General features: G+C 33.5%; 1 protein-coding gene across 5 annotated transcripts in view; it reads right to left on the bottom strand.

The window, feature by feature from the left end:
* LOC145266630 (glutamine--fructose-6-phosphate aminotransferase [isomerizing] 2-like) overlaps positions 1 to 16,193 on the bottom strand; it is a 180,626-nt gene that overhangs the window by 163,455 nt on the left and 978 nt on the right. The window lies entirely within an intron of this gene.

Here is a 16,193-nt window from a genome sequence, read left to right as displayed (position 1 = left end):
AATACGCATTTTCTATAAGCGCCAAATGTGCATGCATGAATGGTTTACATGACAGCTCCCTTATGTTAAGAAGGTGTGAAGACATTATGTAAAAATTGTGGCAAGTTGGCCCAATGGCTATCGTACTTGACTCACTGTCTTTAGGTTTTGGTTTCAATCTCACCTCGAGTATTTTTTTTTTTTTTTTACTTACAAGAAGTGAATTGTTTAGAAAAATATAATACTCGCATGTACAAGTCTGTTTTTTTCGTTATTTTTATTTTTTATTTTTTAAAGGAATTTAAGGTTACGTTTAATACCTACTTTGTTTTTAATAAGTAAGAAATCTACATTAATTAAAATATAATATTTATGTATATTTTAAGACCGGGCAACGATGCGCGGCTTGCTAGTATTTACTAAAACTGGTACAGGTGCATATTGCAAACCAGATGGATCTCCACTTTAAGTTAGCCTACATCGGCCAAGTTAAAAATCTTTTTTTCATTTTTAACCTCTTAGCAGCTATTTTTACCGACTTACATAAAACAACAGTCCATAAAAATGCAATCATATGACCCAACTTGTGCTGCTCTGCAATCTTGTCTCAGGCATTTTGAAAAAAAAATAGAGACATAAAGATACACACACACACACAGTGAGTTTATAAATTAGGTTTAGGTTCTCTGGACTGTTATCATTATCAATATCATTTCTCTTCAAAATGAAAAATAGGTGACAATTAACTAGGAAAGAGTGGCTACAGCGGTGCTCTGACGGTCTCCTTAATTTTATTTGTGTGGTTTCAGTAGCGCTCTCAGTTTTTATTTTTTTCACTCTGTATAGACAAAGGAGAAAGAGAGGGTTTTAAATATGGAGGGGGGGGGAAAAAGAAAGATAGAAGGACAGATAGAAAAAGGTAGAGAGATACGATATTTAATAAAGGTATGTTACACATGTTATTCGGATTCTTTGAACTAATAAGCAAACAATTTTCATTGTTTTCATCTTGAATGTGATTTTCACAACGTTTCGGTTGATGTTACCTCCGATCTTCTTCAGGTGTCCCTTCATTCATCCATCCATCCATCCATCCATCCATAGCCTTGAGACCCTGGAGGGGCATAGGCCATCTACAACTTTGTAGATACTTTTGTAGCAAGGAGTTCTTTTTTTGGGATGAGGGTGCTGACCCCATCCCCAACCTTCCCAGAAGGTACATACAGCACCTAGTCTTCTCAAATGATCATCCATCTGGTACTGGCCAGGCTCAACATTACTTAACTTCAGGTGTACGTTGTTAAAATCTGCGGATCTCATGTCAAACTCGTGAATTTAAACAGAATTTTGGACGGAACCATTTATTTAATCCACGGGAGTAGCATGCTCCCGTTCCATCAGCCATGACTTAGAAGCCCTAAGTAATTCAGACTTCTACTCACTCGTGATCTGAAGAAAGTTGGAGTTTATATTGACTGAAACGTCTGAGCTTCAATCTATGATACCTCCTCCCTTGCCAAACCTTCACAAAAAAAAGCACTTGTCTAGCTATAACAACTATCAAGTTTCTCCCACTCTCTATCTGTGCCTAAATCTAAATGCAAATTCTATGAACAAAGCTTCTTTCCTAGATCTGTCTACCTGTGGAACTGTATTCTGTTTGCCTGCCTTCTAGCTGAATACAAAATGGTAGTCTTCAAGTCCAATATAAACAAGTTCTTGGGGAAAAAGTATTTTTTTCTTTTTACGTACAAGAAGTGAATTGTTTAGAAAAAATACTTGAATTCACATGTTTCTGTATGAATTAAAATATATTTATGCGCATATTATAACTGGACAACGGCAGTGAATGCGTATTTCATAACTGCTATGCAGGCAGTGAATTAACAATGTTTTGACATGAGTTGGAACAATTACATTGAAGGCATTGCCAGGGCCGCTGCAAGAAAGGTAGGCTCTCTCTACCGTGCTAGAAAACTACTAACACCCGAAAGTATCCTGTACCTCTATAAGGCCACCATTCGCCCATGTATGGAGTATTGCTGCCACATCTGGGCTGGTGCATCTGCTACTAGTCTCTCGCTCCTTGACAAGGTTCAAAAGAGAGTCGCAAACCTGATAGGCCCTGAACTGGCATCTAAGCTTCAGCCTCTGTCCCATCGACGAAATGTTGCATCCCTCTGCCTTTTCTACAAGTATTTTAGTGGTGAATGCTCTGACGAACTGCAATCACTTGTGCCCCCACGACGCGAGCACCCTCGACAAACCCGACAGGCTACTAAATCCCACCCCCACACTGTAGAGATCCCTAGATGTAAAAGATCTTTTTACTCCAGTAGTTTCTTCCCCAGAACCGCTAGACTCTGGAATTCCATTCCAGGTCCCTGCTTCCCCAACAGTACTGACGTGCAGAAGTTCAAGTGTAACGTGAACCGACACCTTGCTGCCCAAATTCCTACATAGTACCCCAGTAGTTGTTGCCCCTGATAGTAGCCCCCTACACCAAAGTGGCAATTTGCCTTGTTTGGGGTGAAAATGTAATAAAAAAAAAAGAAAAAAAAAAAATACCTAAGCTCAATTTGTTCACACAAAGAGCCTCGCTTCATACACTAATGGTAATTTGTATATCACTTCCCAATATGTTCAACTTAAGATAGGGAGCATTATAGTCATCCACATACAGTACTGTTTCGCTTTTTAACAGCTCATCAGTGTGGCTAGACAAGCAACTACCTCAAGCCAGGATCGAAACCTAATCGTCCAAATGACAGTCGGAGCTTCTAACTGTTGCGCTATATATATATATATGTTATTGTTATAGCCCCGTTAAAGGGTTACGATGAAAAACAGAACGGCAAAAGAAAGTAACAACATGTATTTAAAAGGATACAAAAGATGGGTTTTTCATCGTAGCCGATGAAAAACCCATCTTTTAAACTCGGTTTTTCATCGTAGCCGATGAAAAACCGAGTTTAAGCCACCAATCGACTGGCACCTTACAGCTTAGTCTTCTGGTATTTATTGAGAATGGAATAGTTTATTAGTTGGTTACTGTTGCTCAACGCCAGCTCAGATGGACTGGTCATGTTGTCCGAATGCCGGATCTCCGCCTCCCAAAACAGATTTTCTACTCTCAGCTTGTTGAGGGAAAGCGTGCCCAGGGTGGCCAAAAGATGAGGTATAAGGACAACATCAAAGCAAATCTAAAGCGGTTTCACATGGACCTTGAGACATGGGAGGACGTGGCTGGGAGCAGGTTGGCATGGAGGAGCGCTGTCCACGAAGGTGCTGCGCTTTATAGTAGTGACCTAAATCAAGCTGCTGAGGATAAACGCAAGCACAGAAAGGACAGATTATCAACCAGACACACCCAACCCCACCCCACCACCACTACCTTTATCTGCCCAAATTGCACAAGACAAATTGGGTCTAGGATTGGGGTCTATACTCACCTGAGGACCCACAGAAGCCACAACGGAGGACAGTCTTACTCGGACACGAGTGACCGCCGATGATGATAATGAGTTTATTAGTAGGCAACATAAGTTAGTTCCACCCCGACCCCCACCCCCTCCCAAACTGATAACTACGGACGGTGTATCAATATTTTTTTCTCTTTGGGTTGACCATTAATAGGTCTGGTGATGTTCCTTCTTTGCTCGAACGTCGTGGTTCTGGTGTGATTTGAGGAGGCTCAATATCAAACGTGTCGTAGACGATTTCAATAGCCTTTACTTCTTGGAGGATTCATTCTTTAGGACGAAATTTTTTCTTTTGACCCGCAAGAAAAACGTTTTATTGCCATTTTCTCGTGTATTAATCGCAGGAATTTAATAAAACAATTAATTTTTTTTTATTTTATTTTATTTTATTTTTTTTTATTACATTTTCACCCCAAACAAGGCAAATTGCCACTTTGGTGTAGGGGGCTACTATCAGGGGCAACAACTACTGGGGTACTATGTAGGGATTTGGGCAGCAAGATGTCGGTTCACGTTACACTTGAACTTCTGCACGTCAGTACTGTTGGGGAAGCAGGGACCTGGAATGGAATTCCAGAGTCTAGCGGTTCTGGGGAAGAAACTATTGGAGTAAAAAGATCTTTTACATCTAATTACTTGTGTAGTAGACTCCACAAGTAATTAAGGGTCAATAAACCTCGTCAAGGATCCCGCTTGTAATAATCCATCAGACAAAGGGGCGATCTTGTCTCAGGCGTTTCTCCGAATTTTGTTTAACCCAACAAACTGTCTATTTTGAAAAGATGCCGGGCAAAACCATTGGTCAGTTCTTTCAATTTAAGTGCTATTATTTTTCTGCACGCAATATCTTTGAGTGACGTTGAATCTTGGTAAATAATGTTTCAATATTCGGAAAAATAGAGTTGCGACTGCTACCTGTTGCGGTGTAGCTAAAGTTTTAGTATCTGATGAAAAATTGCCTACAGTTACATAGATATTTACAACTGGGTCGGTTGGTGAGGGTGTCATCACTTTAGGACTAGCGATAGAGTACCCTCCCTGATTTTGGTTTCTTGGTTTGTGGTTAGACGTTGTTCTCATTAAGGGAGAGCTATTTTTGTTCAGTCTACAACAGTATCGGTTTGTTTGTGCCTTCCGTTTGTCTTTTCGTGGCCTAGAACAAGAAAAGCTTCCTTTGTTTTTCAAGGCATGGGCGTCTGTTGAACTTTTTATTTTCGTTTTGCAAAAATTATTGATTGGGTGGCTACATAATTTACATTCCTGAATCCAGTCCGTGTCGAGTAGGTTAGTAGTATTCCTTAATACATAAGCTTTTAATTTTTTTTTTTAATCTTTTCTAATAATGCGACATTCAATAAAACTTCAACTTCAAAATTAATTTGCATACTGTTAACGGCCTTTGCTTTTTTGCGTGTTCACAGCATTGTGGGTTTATTCAATTTCTTCCAGGTATTTAAATTTACTATTGAAAAATCTGAACCCGAATCAAGCTGCATTTGTATTTATTTATCATGAATTTTTATTGTCACAGATGTTTGCAACCCTACTTTGTTATTTTCAGTCTCAGCCAAATGAACTCTGGTTTTGTATTTAATTTTATTTCTGCAATGAGTACCTCTTGTGTCCTATTTTTATTTTTTTTACATATTAAACATTTTCTTGATAAATATAGACAGTCCTTTATCCAATGTAAATTACCATATCAATTACACGAAGACAGGATTTTTCTTTCTTCAAATTCTTTCGTGTCGATATGTGTCGTTTTCCCCTAACTTGTGTTTTATTTTTTTATATGTTTTTTTAAATTGTCTACTTTTCTTTTAGCTGCACGACACCAGCTTTGAAATCAATCGAATCTTTTTCAATTATTTCTATTTTCTGGCAGTTTTCCGTTAATTTTGTTAGGGATAGGTTTGGCTCATTTTCTCATTTCGTTAGGATACGCCTCCTAATTTCGGCATCTTGATCAAAAGTCAATCCTTGCATAAATATTATACATTAAATATTGTCTGCACTGAGGTCTGCAAGTTTGAATTCGTCACAATGTCTATTTACCATGGCAGCGTATGTAGCAAAATCATTTTAATCATTCTTCTGCGAATTGAGATATGAATTAGCGTTTAATGGAATAAAGATATGAATTAGCGTTTAATGGAATAAAGATATGAATTAGCGTTTAATGGAATAAAGGTTTTGGGCTAAATAGTTCTGTAAGAAAATGCCAATGTCTTGGCGAAAGTTAATTCTGACGTTTTCCGTGGTAAAATAAAATTCACAAACTTGTTATGCTTGGCTGTCTTTAGTTTCTGTAATAGTAAACAGACTTTTTCCTGGCCCGACCACTGTTTGCAATTAATACTTTTTTTTTTTTTTTTTTTTTTTACAAGGGTGTCACCACTTATCAAGGCCCAGAGGCCACTCGAGGATAAGGATTAATAGGTATACATTAGTCATTGTGATTTTAGCATAGTAAACAGTGGGAATTTTGTAACTTGGATTACTTAGGGGGACGATTCAATTAGAACTTGTTCACATTGGACTTTTTTTTTTTTTTTCATAGGTATCAACTCATTATCAAGGCCAAGAGGCCACTTAAGGATAAGGGTTAAAGAGTGTACAGTAGAAATTGGACAATATAATAATCATTAGTAATGAAAATTTGTTAAATTTGATAACTTATATGGAACGGCTCATCAAGAACTTATTTACATTAGACTTGAAGACAACCATATTGTAGTCAGCCGGAAAGCAGGAAAACGGAAGACAATTCCACAGGCGTGCAGTTCTAATAAAAAAGCTTTGTTCATGGAATCTACGTTTAGGTTTAGGCACAGATAAAGAGTGGGGGAAATTATTGATAGTGTTTACAGCTAGACGAGTGTTTCTTGTGAAAGTTTGGCGAGGGGGGACCATAGATTGAAGCTCAGTCGAACGTAGCAGAAATTTCACATTGAAGCTTTATGACTTGAGTCAGCAGCTCTTTCATGTACTGTTGATTTTCATATTTCTGGGCCTCTAGTCTCTTTAGTTGTTGTTGTCTTTCGTCTGAGCGTTTCTGGTGTTCAAATAATTGCTGTTTATGTTGTTGTCTCCTTTGCACCTTGTGGTTCAATTTACAGTTTTAATAATTGTCCCAACGTACTTTGTAATAGATCAATTTTTGTATGATGGGTCAAATACTGAATTTATAGAACCTCTATAAGGCCACCATTCGCCCATGTATGGAGTATTGCTGTCACATTTGGGCTGATGCATCAGCTACTAGTCTCTCGCTCCTTGACAAGGTTCAAAAGAGAGTCGCAAACCTGATCGGCCCTGAACTGGCATCTCAGCTTCAGCCTCTGTCCCATCGACGAAATGTTGCATCCTTCTGCCTGTTCTACAAGTATTTTAGTGGTGAATGCTCTGACGAACTGCAAGCACTTGTGCCCCCACGACATGAGCACCCTCGGCAAACCCGACAGGCTGCAAAATCCCACCCCCACACTATAGAGATCCCTAGATGTAAAAGATCTTTCTACTCCAGTAGTTTCTTCCCCAGAACCGCTAGACTCTGGAATTCCATTCCAGGTCCCTGCTTCCCCAACAGTACTGACATACAGAAGTTCAAGTGTAACGTGAACCAACATCTTGCTGCCCAAATCCCTACATAGTACCCCAGTAGTTGTTGCCCCTGATAGTAGCCCCCTACACCAAAGTGGCAATTTGCCTTGTTTGGGGTGAAAATGTAATAAAAAATTTTTTTTTTAAATAAAAAAAACCGTATTCAAATTAACCAGTTTAGTATTTGTAGAACAACTGGGAGAAAGGCAACAGAGTATTTCGTTTCGTTTCATAACTTTGCAAACGAACGTTGGACATACAGTTTTAAATTCCTTGGAAAGAATATTTCTTTCAAAAAGAATGTTTTTTTCAAAGACGAAAAAACAAATATATGTCAACAGAAATATTCAATATTTCTTTAAAGCAAAATGTCTTTTCCCATAGAACAGAAAAAATGCTGACCCTGACATAATAGGCCAAAAACCGTATTAACTTTTTTTTTTGGTAAATAAAAAAAATAAAGTTCGCTAACACTTACTTGATGATATTAGGAAAAACACACAAATAGTTCGTATTTCTCTTTCTTTGTATTTATGGGTACACCAAGATGTTGTGACGGTCCCAAGCAAAGAGAAGAGAAAAAATAATGAAAATATTCTTACTTTCCACAAGTTTGCAATTCAAACTTTAGTACCCATGTACTTATTAGAAATTCGCATATCCCTCTCTTTCTTCTTTCCTCAGTGTTTTCTGGGTTCAATTCATCTTTCCGTCATGAGTTCTTTTGAATGCTGGGGGTATTTTAAATTCAAGTGACTAACCCTAACCCCAACCCTTACCCTAACCCGTACCCTAACCCTAACCCCCTAACCCGTACCCTAACCCTAACCGTAACCCTAACCCTAAACTTAACCCTAACCCTAACCCAAAGCCCAACCCGAACTCTAACCCTAACCCTAAACCTAACCCTAACCCTAACCCTCTCTTTCTTCTTTCCTCAGTGTTTTCTGAACACTTGCTTGGTTCAATTCATCTTTCCGTCATGAGTTCTTTTGAATGCTGGGGGTATTTTCAATTCAAGTGACATCTGTGAGTTCAAAATCTTACGTCGCCACAGTTATAGCTCTGTTAAAGGGTTGCAAAGAAAAACATAACGCTAAAATAAAATAACAACATGTATTGCAAAGTATACAATAGCTGTGCGGTTCGTTGTAGCCAACGAACGACTTAGGTTGGTCCACCGAATATCAACTAACACATTGCAGCTAAGTCTTCCGGTATTTATTGCGATTGGAATAGTCTATTAGTAGCTAAGATAAGTTAGTTCCGCCACAATAGTTATATATAATTTTTATTATCTTATTCAATGCAGGTAAACAACGTTACCATAAGTCGATACAAAAAATTTATTGTTTCAATCTTAAAAAACATCGTTAAGCGACAATATACCATACCTCTGGTCTTAAAATCAAAGCCATCCATGTTATATATAATATATAACATTAACACCGAAGTTAAGCATAATAACGTTAACACCAAAGTTAAGCAACATTGAGCCCGATCATTACTAAAATGGGTGACCGATTTGGGAATTCCAGGCGCTGTATGTAGGAGGACGTCAACACCTCCCTGAAAGAGTAGCGAAAACATAGAACTTCCTCCTTCGGAAGAAGCTGGTTAAACACAAATAGGGTTAGTGCCATTTCACACACACACACACACACGTTTATATATATATATATATATATATATAATATAAATAAATATAATTATGTTGTCAAAGAGTAAATCTTTAACGAAGTAAAACTTATCGAGAAAAGAAAAATTCAACACAATCAAAAGACGTAAAAAATAATATTATGAGGGAAAAAAATTATATATAACACATCAAAACAATATGATAATTATATATCATCAAAACAATAAGAAAAAGTCAAGAGGAAAATTAAAGAAAAGCCTCTTTAGGCCATGCCATTTCAAAGCTAAATACTTCTCATCAGAAAGTATGAGTCAATTATAAAAAAAATGCAAATATAGATTAAATGAAGTAGTCCTATATATATATATATATATATATATATATATATATATATAATGTATAAAAACATATGAATAAAATATATATAAAGAACATATATATAATATATAATACGCATATATAAAACTTATAAAATATCTAATATGTATATAACATTTATATATAACAAAATTGTAATATATAATACATATATAACATATATACAATATATAATAATATATCACATATACAATATATAATAATATATCACATATAGAATATATAATACATATATCACATATACAATATATAATACATATATCACATATACAATATATAATACATATATCACATATACAATATATAATACATATATCACATATATACAATATACAATACATATATAACATGCATAATATATAATAAATATATAACATACATATGATATATAATACATATATATATAATATATATGCAGTATAATATATATGTTCTATATATTATAATACAATATATGTTATGCATATAGTATGTCATACATATGTAAATAATATCTATGTAATATATTACATACATATAATATATAAGTTATAATACATATACTACATAAGTTTTATATATAATACATATATGTTATATATATTCAACATATAGTATATGTTATATATTATAAATATTATATAAATTTATATATATTATACATAAATAAGTTTATATATCATACACATACTTTTTAAGTTATATATTTTATGCGTATATGTTATATGTATCATACATATAATATATAAGTTATATATAAATATTATATATATAATATATAAGTTATATATATATGTGTTATACGTATATGTATGTTGTACATATAATATATAACAAGTTATATATATATATATTATACACGTAAAATACAAGTTATATATATATATTATACATATAATATATATACAAATTATATATATTATACATATAATGTTAATACAAATTATATCTATATAATAGATAATATGTATAAGTTTTATATCTTTACTAAACATATATGTATAAGTTTTATATATATATATACTATACATATATGTATAAGTTATATATATATATATATATATACTATACATATATGTACAAGTTTTATATATACCATACATATATGTATAAGTTATATATGTTATACATATATATAAGTTATATATATTATAATATAATATGTTTTATATATATACTATACGTGTAATATATATATTATATATATTATATTATATATATTATATTATATATATATATATATATATATGTGATATAGATTATAAATATAATGTAAATGTATGTATTATACATATAAAATAAAATTTATATATATGTTTTTATGGAAAATATATATATATATATTATATATATATTATACATATATATATGTTATACATCTAATGCATCTATATATGTTACATATATTACTCATATTTATTTATATCTAGTTGTATATATTATATATATTATATACATATATTATATATATAATATAAATGATATATATATATACAAAATATATATAATAAAAATATGACATATAAAAATGTATTTCTGTAACCACCTAGTTGTTAATCTAATCAAACTCCGATGTCTATAAAATAGTGATCAATCACGGGTACAACTGTAATATTGCACGTTGTTTTAGTTTAAACAAACGTTATTTTTCAGCTGTGATTTCTATGCACTGAGCTTACGATTTCTTATAGAGGTTTCGCTATCTTTTACAGACACAACATTCTATATATATATATATATATAATTTGATACACACAAATACACACACATACTTATATATATATATAATTTGATACACACAAATACACACACATACTTATATATATATATAATTTATAAAATATATATGGCGATTAAGCTACACTGAATATTCTGCGTTTCATCCAACTATAGGATTCGTCAGGCTTATATATATGTTATACGTATATGTATGTTGTACATATAATATATAACAAGTTATATATATATATATATATATATATATATATATATATATATATATATATTATACACGTAAAATCCACTACTCCAGCAAGTAAAATAAACTGCTCAAGCCCCCCAAAATAAATAAATAAATATATATATATATATATATATATATATATATATATATATATATATATATATATATATATATATATATATATATTTTGCGGGGCTTGAGCAGTTTATTCAAATATTCAAATGCAATTCAGATAATTAGACCTCACATCAGTGAGGGTGGCCGATACGCGCACAAATTGTAGAGAGAAGGCCCCGAAACGGTGCGTATTCTCTCCTGATGACTCGATATCATCTGTAAGATGCTACCAAATACACCTAACCAAAACATGGCTATATAAAAGTTTACGAGTGAATAAACAATGAAATGCAATGAAATATTACCCCTCTCCCCTAAACAAAACCGATAAACACCATTCTATACAAGAAAAAAAAAATAAGATTAGGAAGGCCCAAGAAAGGCGCGTTTTCTCTCTTGACAACCGACATTAACTTTATCCGAAATGGATTACTTTACAAGTGAAAACAACTAATAAACATCATTATATACAAGCCTATAAGGTAAACTGTTTCTTTCAAGATACAACATCTGTTGTTTGCTTACTTCATGGCGAGTTTCTGCCATTGTTCTGGTAGTAATTTTTATCCTCTATATATAATTTTTATCCTCTATATATAAAGAGTTCTCCGACTTTTTGTACTCTTCTCTCGCTGAATATGACACACACACACACACACACACACACACACACACACACACACACACACACACACACACACACACACACACACACACACACACACCGTTAGTATCGGAATTATTTTCAAATGATATGTGAAAGTGCGACCCATTTTTATTACGCTTATACAAATCTGACATCTTTTAAATAACAACTTTACTGAATATATACATTAAAAGCATATTAAATACTTTTACTGTCATATATATATATATATATATATATATATATATATATATACTTATACTTTTTTGTAGAAAAAGAAATCCCATACAGTGCTCTATTATTAGGGAAAACCTTTCTCGAAATAAGAGCAATATATATATTTTTTTTGTATAATATATACAGGAATTTACATCGGTAGTCGGTACCGACGGTTTCAAGCCCGGTAGTTTAGGACTGCTCTTAATGTCCGCCTCAGGCTCTCTTCAGCCGGCTGAAGAGAGCCTGAGGCGGACATTAAGAGCAGTCCTAAACTACCGGGCTTGAAACCGTCGGTACCGACTACCGATGTAAATTCCTGTATATATTATACAAATATATATATATATATATATATATATATATATATATATATATATATATATATATATATATATATGAGCAAACAGTTAATAAAACATGTTAAAAAACACTTTGAAAAAGAGTTAAAAACATATTTAATCTGAAAAGGAAACCACTAGATAAGTGGATAGTCCTTAATCCGCGGAGTTTCAAAGAAATACTTTCCTTCTCATCGGAGATGGATTTCTGCCTTTGGATTATTATGGACAATCTTCTTCCAATTATGGGATTTCCTTGGATTTTACTTGTACAATTGGAAATTCTTTTAACTTTCTTGAAGTTTTACATTTGGATTTTACCGTCACTGGATTTTTTTTATCTTCCACCAGACTATCCATTCATGCGTAATCACCTTTTTCTTTACCATATTCCCTCGGCTTAACTTATTTTGTTTTCAAGTAAGATCTTTGACTTACTTGTTGTTTCATAAAATACTTCTGCATGCAAAATCCGATCCCGCATTTTGCTAATTCCTACCCTCTGATGAGAAGGGAAGTATTTCTTCGAAACTCCGCGGATTAAGGACTATCCATTTATCTAGTGTTTCCTTTTCAGATTAAATATGTTTTTAACTCATTTCAAAGTGTTTTTTTTAACATATTTTATTAACTGTTTGCTCATATTATAAGCTCTATCTCCTATTTGGTTTTATCGAGCTTTTACATCTGGCTGAGATAATTTTATAAATATTAATTCTTTAATATTTATAAATATACTTTAATTTTTCCATCTTGGATCATTTTGGTAAATTTAATTGTAATTTTTATTATTCCGCGTTTCATTCTCGTGAGATTTCAAGTTTCACGCGAATGAAATGCAGAATAACCTGTGTAAATAGGTTTAAAAACACTTTGTAAAGTCACGTCAAGCTGGTCTAATGGTTATCGCATTTGATTCACTGTCTTTAAGGTTCTAATTTCGATCTCAGCTCGGGTACTTTTTTGTTTTACATACAAGAAATAAACTGTTTAGAAAAAATAACATAATACTCGCATGCACATGTCTCAGTTTATGTATGAATAAAATATAATGTTTATGCATATTTTATGGCGGCGTAATATCGGGCGACCTGCTAGTATATATATATATATATATATATGAAACTACTCTGCCAATTTTTGTTCTACAAACTTAAAACTTGATATGTAGGGTATTTGGACCTGTTGAACATATTCGATTTGGTTTTTAGCTGATGAAATAGCTGTTAAGGGGTGAAACAAAAAATGTTACTTAGTAGGCGTAAGTTGACTAAATGTATTATTTCTGCACATGTGCATTTATGGTTTTAACAACGTTATTTTTTAAGTGTTTACGTTTACATGGATTTAGCTCAGATGGTAACGAATAATGCTGGAGAGCTATATATTTTGGTTTCGATTCTAGTTGATGGCAATCAATCTTTATTTTGATAACTTTTAAATCACTACCATATATTAGGTACAATATAATCTAATATATAAACGGTTATATGTTTGCCTGTCCGTCTCCATATTTTCAAACTATATCTCTTCCGAAACTAAAAGTCACAGAGCGGTGCATGGGGCCTCAAATTATTGGATTTTTTATGGGTCTTTAGCCGTTTAAAGTAGTTTTAAGGGTCAAAAATGGGTCAAAAGTAAAAAAAATCGTCATACACTTTGTACATTAATCTTAGTTTATTTTTAATTTTAAATTTTTAATCAGTTCATGTGCATGTCACGTTGGTACAGTGGTAACGTCACCAGCTTTGAATCTTACAGTTTCGTTTTCGATTCTAGCTGATGGCACCCAAATACTTTTTTTTATATTTTTGAACTCACGACTCTATAATAATATATACGAAATCTGGAAAAATGAAAATATCATATTTAAGCGTATTTTAAGCGTGATCAACCCCCCCCCTTCCGCTAGTAATAAATAGAGAAATGTGAACAAAACCGAAGCAAAAAAAGAAAAAAATAATATCCACCGAATGTAACCTGATGTCGTGTTTACACCTAACAACAAAACTCGAAATGGTTCCTTATTTATTAATAATTTTTTGCGAAAGCGCGATCGGGAAATATGCGCGCGCTTGAGCGTACAACAATGTTCACCACTTATAACATTAGGAATTACATTGCTTAATATCCAAAAAACTAAATATTTGCGGAAAATTTAAATGCGATATTCGTTTTCAGCATACCCGAAAACTTGGAAAGTCGTCATTTTCAAGGCGATTATTAAGGTGGAAAGTAGTAATTTACCATTTTTATTTGCGGACCTGAAGAATCGTGCCCCTAACCCTAACCCTAACCCTAACCCGACGGACCTGAAGAATCGTGCCCCCCATCTCTATTTTTTTATTTTTTATTTTATTCTCTTTTTCAATTTTTTTAGCAGATTTTTATCGGATGGACATTAGTCTACCAGATTATAAAAAAGAGCAAAAAATGTCAATATCTATATATTTGTAGGGTGTGCTCATTTTCTAATGCAACGTTCTAGTAAACCGATCACCCATTTTAGAACCACTCAAAGTTTTTAGGCCAAATTTCGCGAATTAAGTCATTTTTTAGAGCAGTTTAGTCTCTTTAAAAAGCGAAATACAAAAAGGTTAAATTCGCGAAATTTCGCCTAAAAACGTCGAGTGGTCCTAAATTGGGTGATCGATTTACTAGAACGTCGCATTAGAAAATGAGCACCCGCTACAAATATATATATATTGACATTTTTTTTCCCTCGCATTCTTCCACAGCCGCTATCTTTATACATTACCTATAGTACATTAAATATATTAACAATTATATGCCCTGGTCGCATATTTATCATGATGAACGTCAACGAACACAAACTACACTACCATTCACCCAAAGAGGAGATAATGCCTGGGATAATGGTATTAAAACAGAAGAGATACTTCGCTACCCCTAAAAAGGAAGCGGTATTGCCTAGGAGGAATGGTTTGACTACACCACAGAACAGAACAGAAACAAAGTGTAGTATCTGTTCTGGTGATACATTCTGACTATTCTGTTCTTATATTCATTCTTTTTTTTTGCGGGCTGTTATCCTCATCTTTATAGTTGTCGTTGGGTCACAACGTTTCGGCCGTCATCCTATGGCCTTCTTCGAGTGGTTAACCTCGACGGGATAGGAAAGCTGAGTCTTGTAACGCTATTCCCAGTAATTACCGCCTTCCATAGTTGTTGTCGTTGGGAACCGTAGCCGCACTGTGGATAGAGGAGTTGAATCTGTACGGTTCCAGGTGAACATTGCCAGAAGATAGCGGTTTCAATCCTAGCCAAAGCAGGCCAGAGGATCAGTTTGTCAAAAACGTGGCGAAACAACAACAACTATGGAAGGCAGTATTTACTGAGGATACAATTACAAAACTCAGCATTCCTATCCCGTCGCGGTTAATCACATGAAGAAAGCTGGAGGATAAGTTGGCCCAAACGTGTTACAAAAATCAGAACAACAGCAACATCGATACCGCCGGTTTAAAGTCCCAAAACAAAGAGTCCGACATACAGGGTCAAATATAGGTCCACTTTGTTTAGATTTGAAAGACACGGTACCGGTTTTGTTCTTATTTTCTGTAACACACACACACACACACACACACACACACACACACACACACACACACACACACACACACACACACACACACACACATATAACGTGTATTCATACCGTATGTAAATATACATTACATATAAATTTTGCACTATACATATATATATATATGTTATGTATATTTATGTAATGTATTCTTATATAATCGTTTATATATTTACATACGGAATAAATACACGTTACTGCCTATATATTATGTGTACTGGATGTAAAAATATACAAGGTGTA

Source organism: Euprymna scolopes, chromosome 41 (genome assembly GCF_053919585.1).
Source record: "Euprymna scolopes isolate OS-2025 chromosome 41, ASM5391958v1, whole genome shotgun sequence".
In the NCBI taxonomy this organism is placed as follows: domain Eukaryota; kingdom Metazoa; phylum Mollusca; class Cephalopoda; order Sepiida; family Sepiolidae; genus Euprymna; species Euprymna scolopes.
The sequence above is the reverse complement of the archived record's forward strand: the minus strand, read 5'-3'. Positions and strand labels throughout refer to the sequence as shown.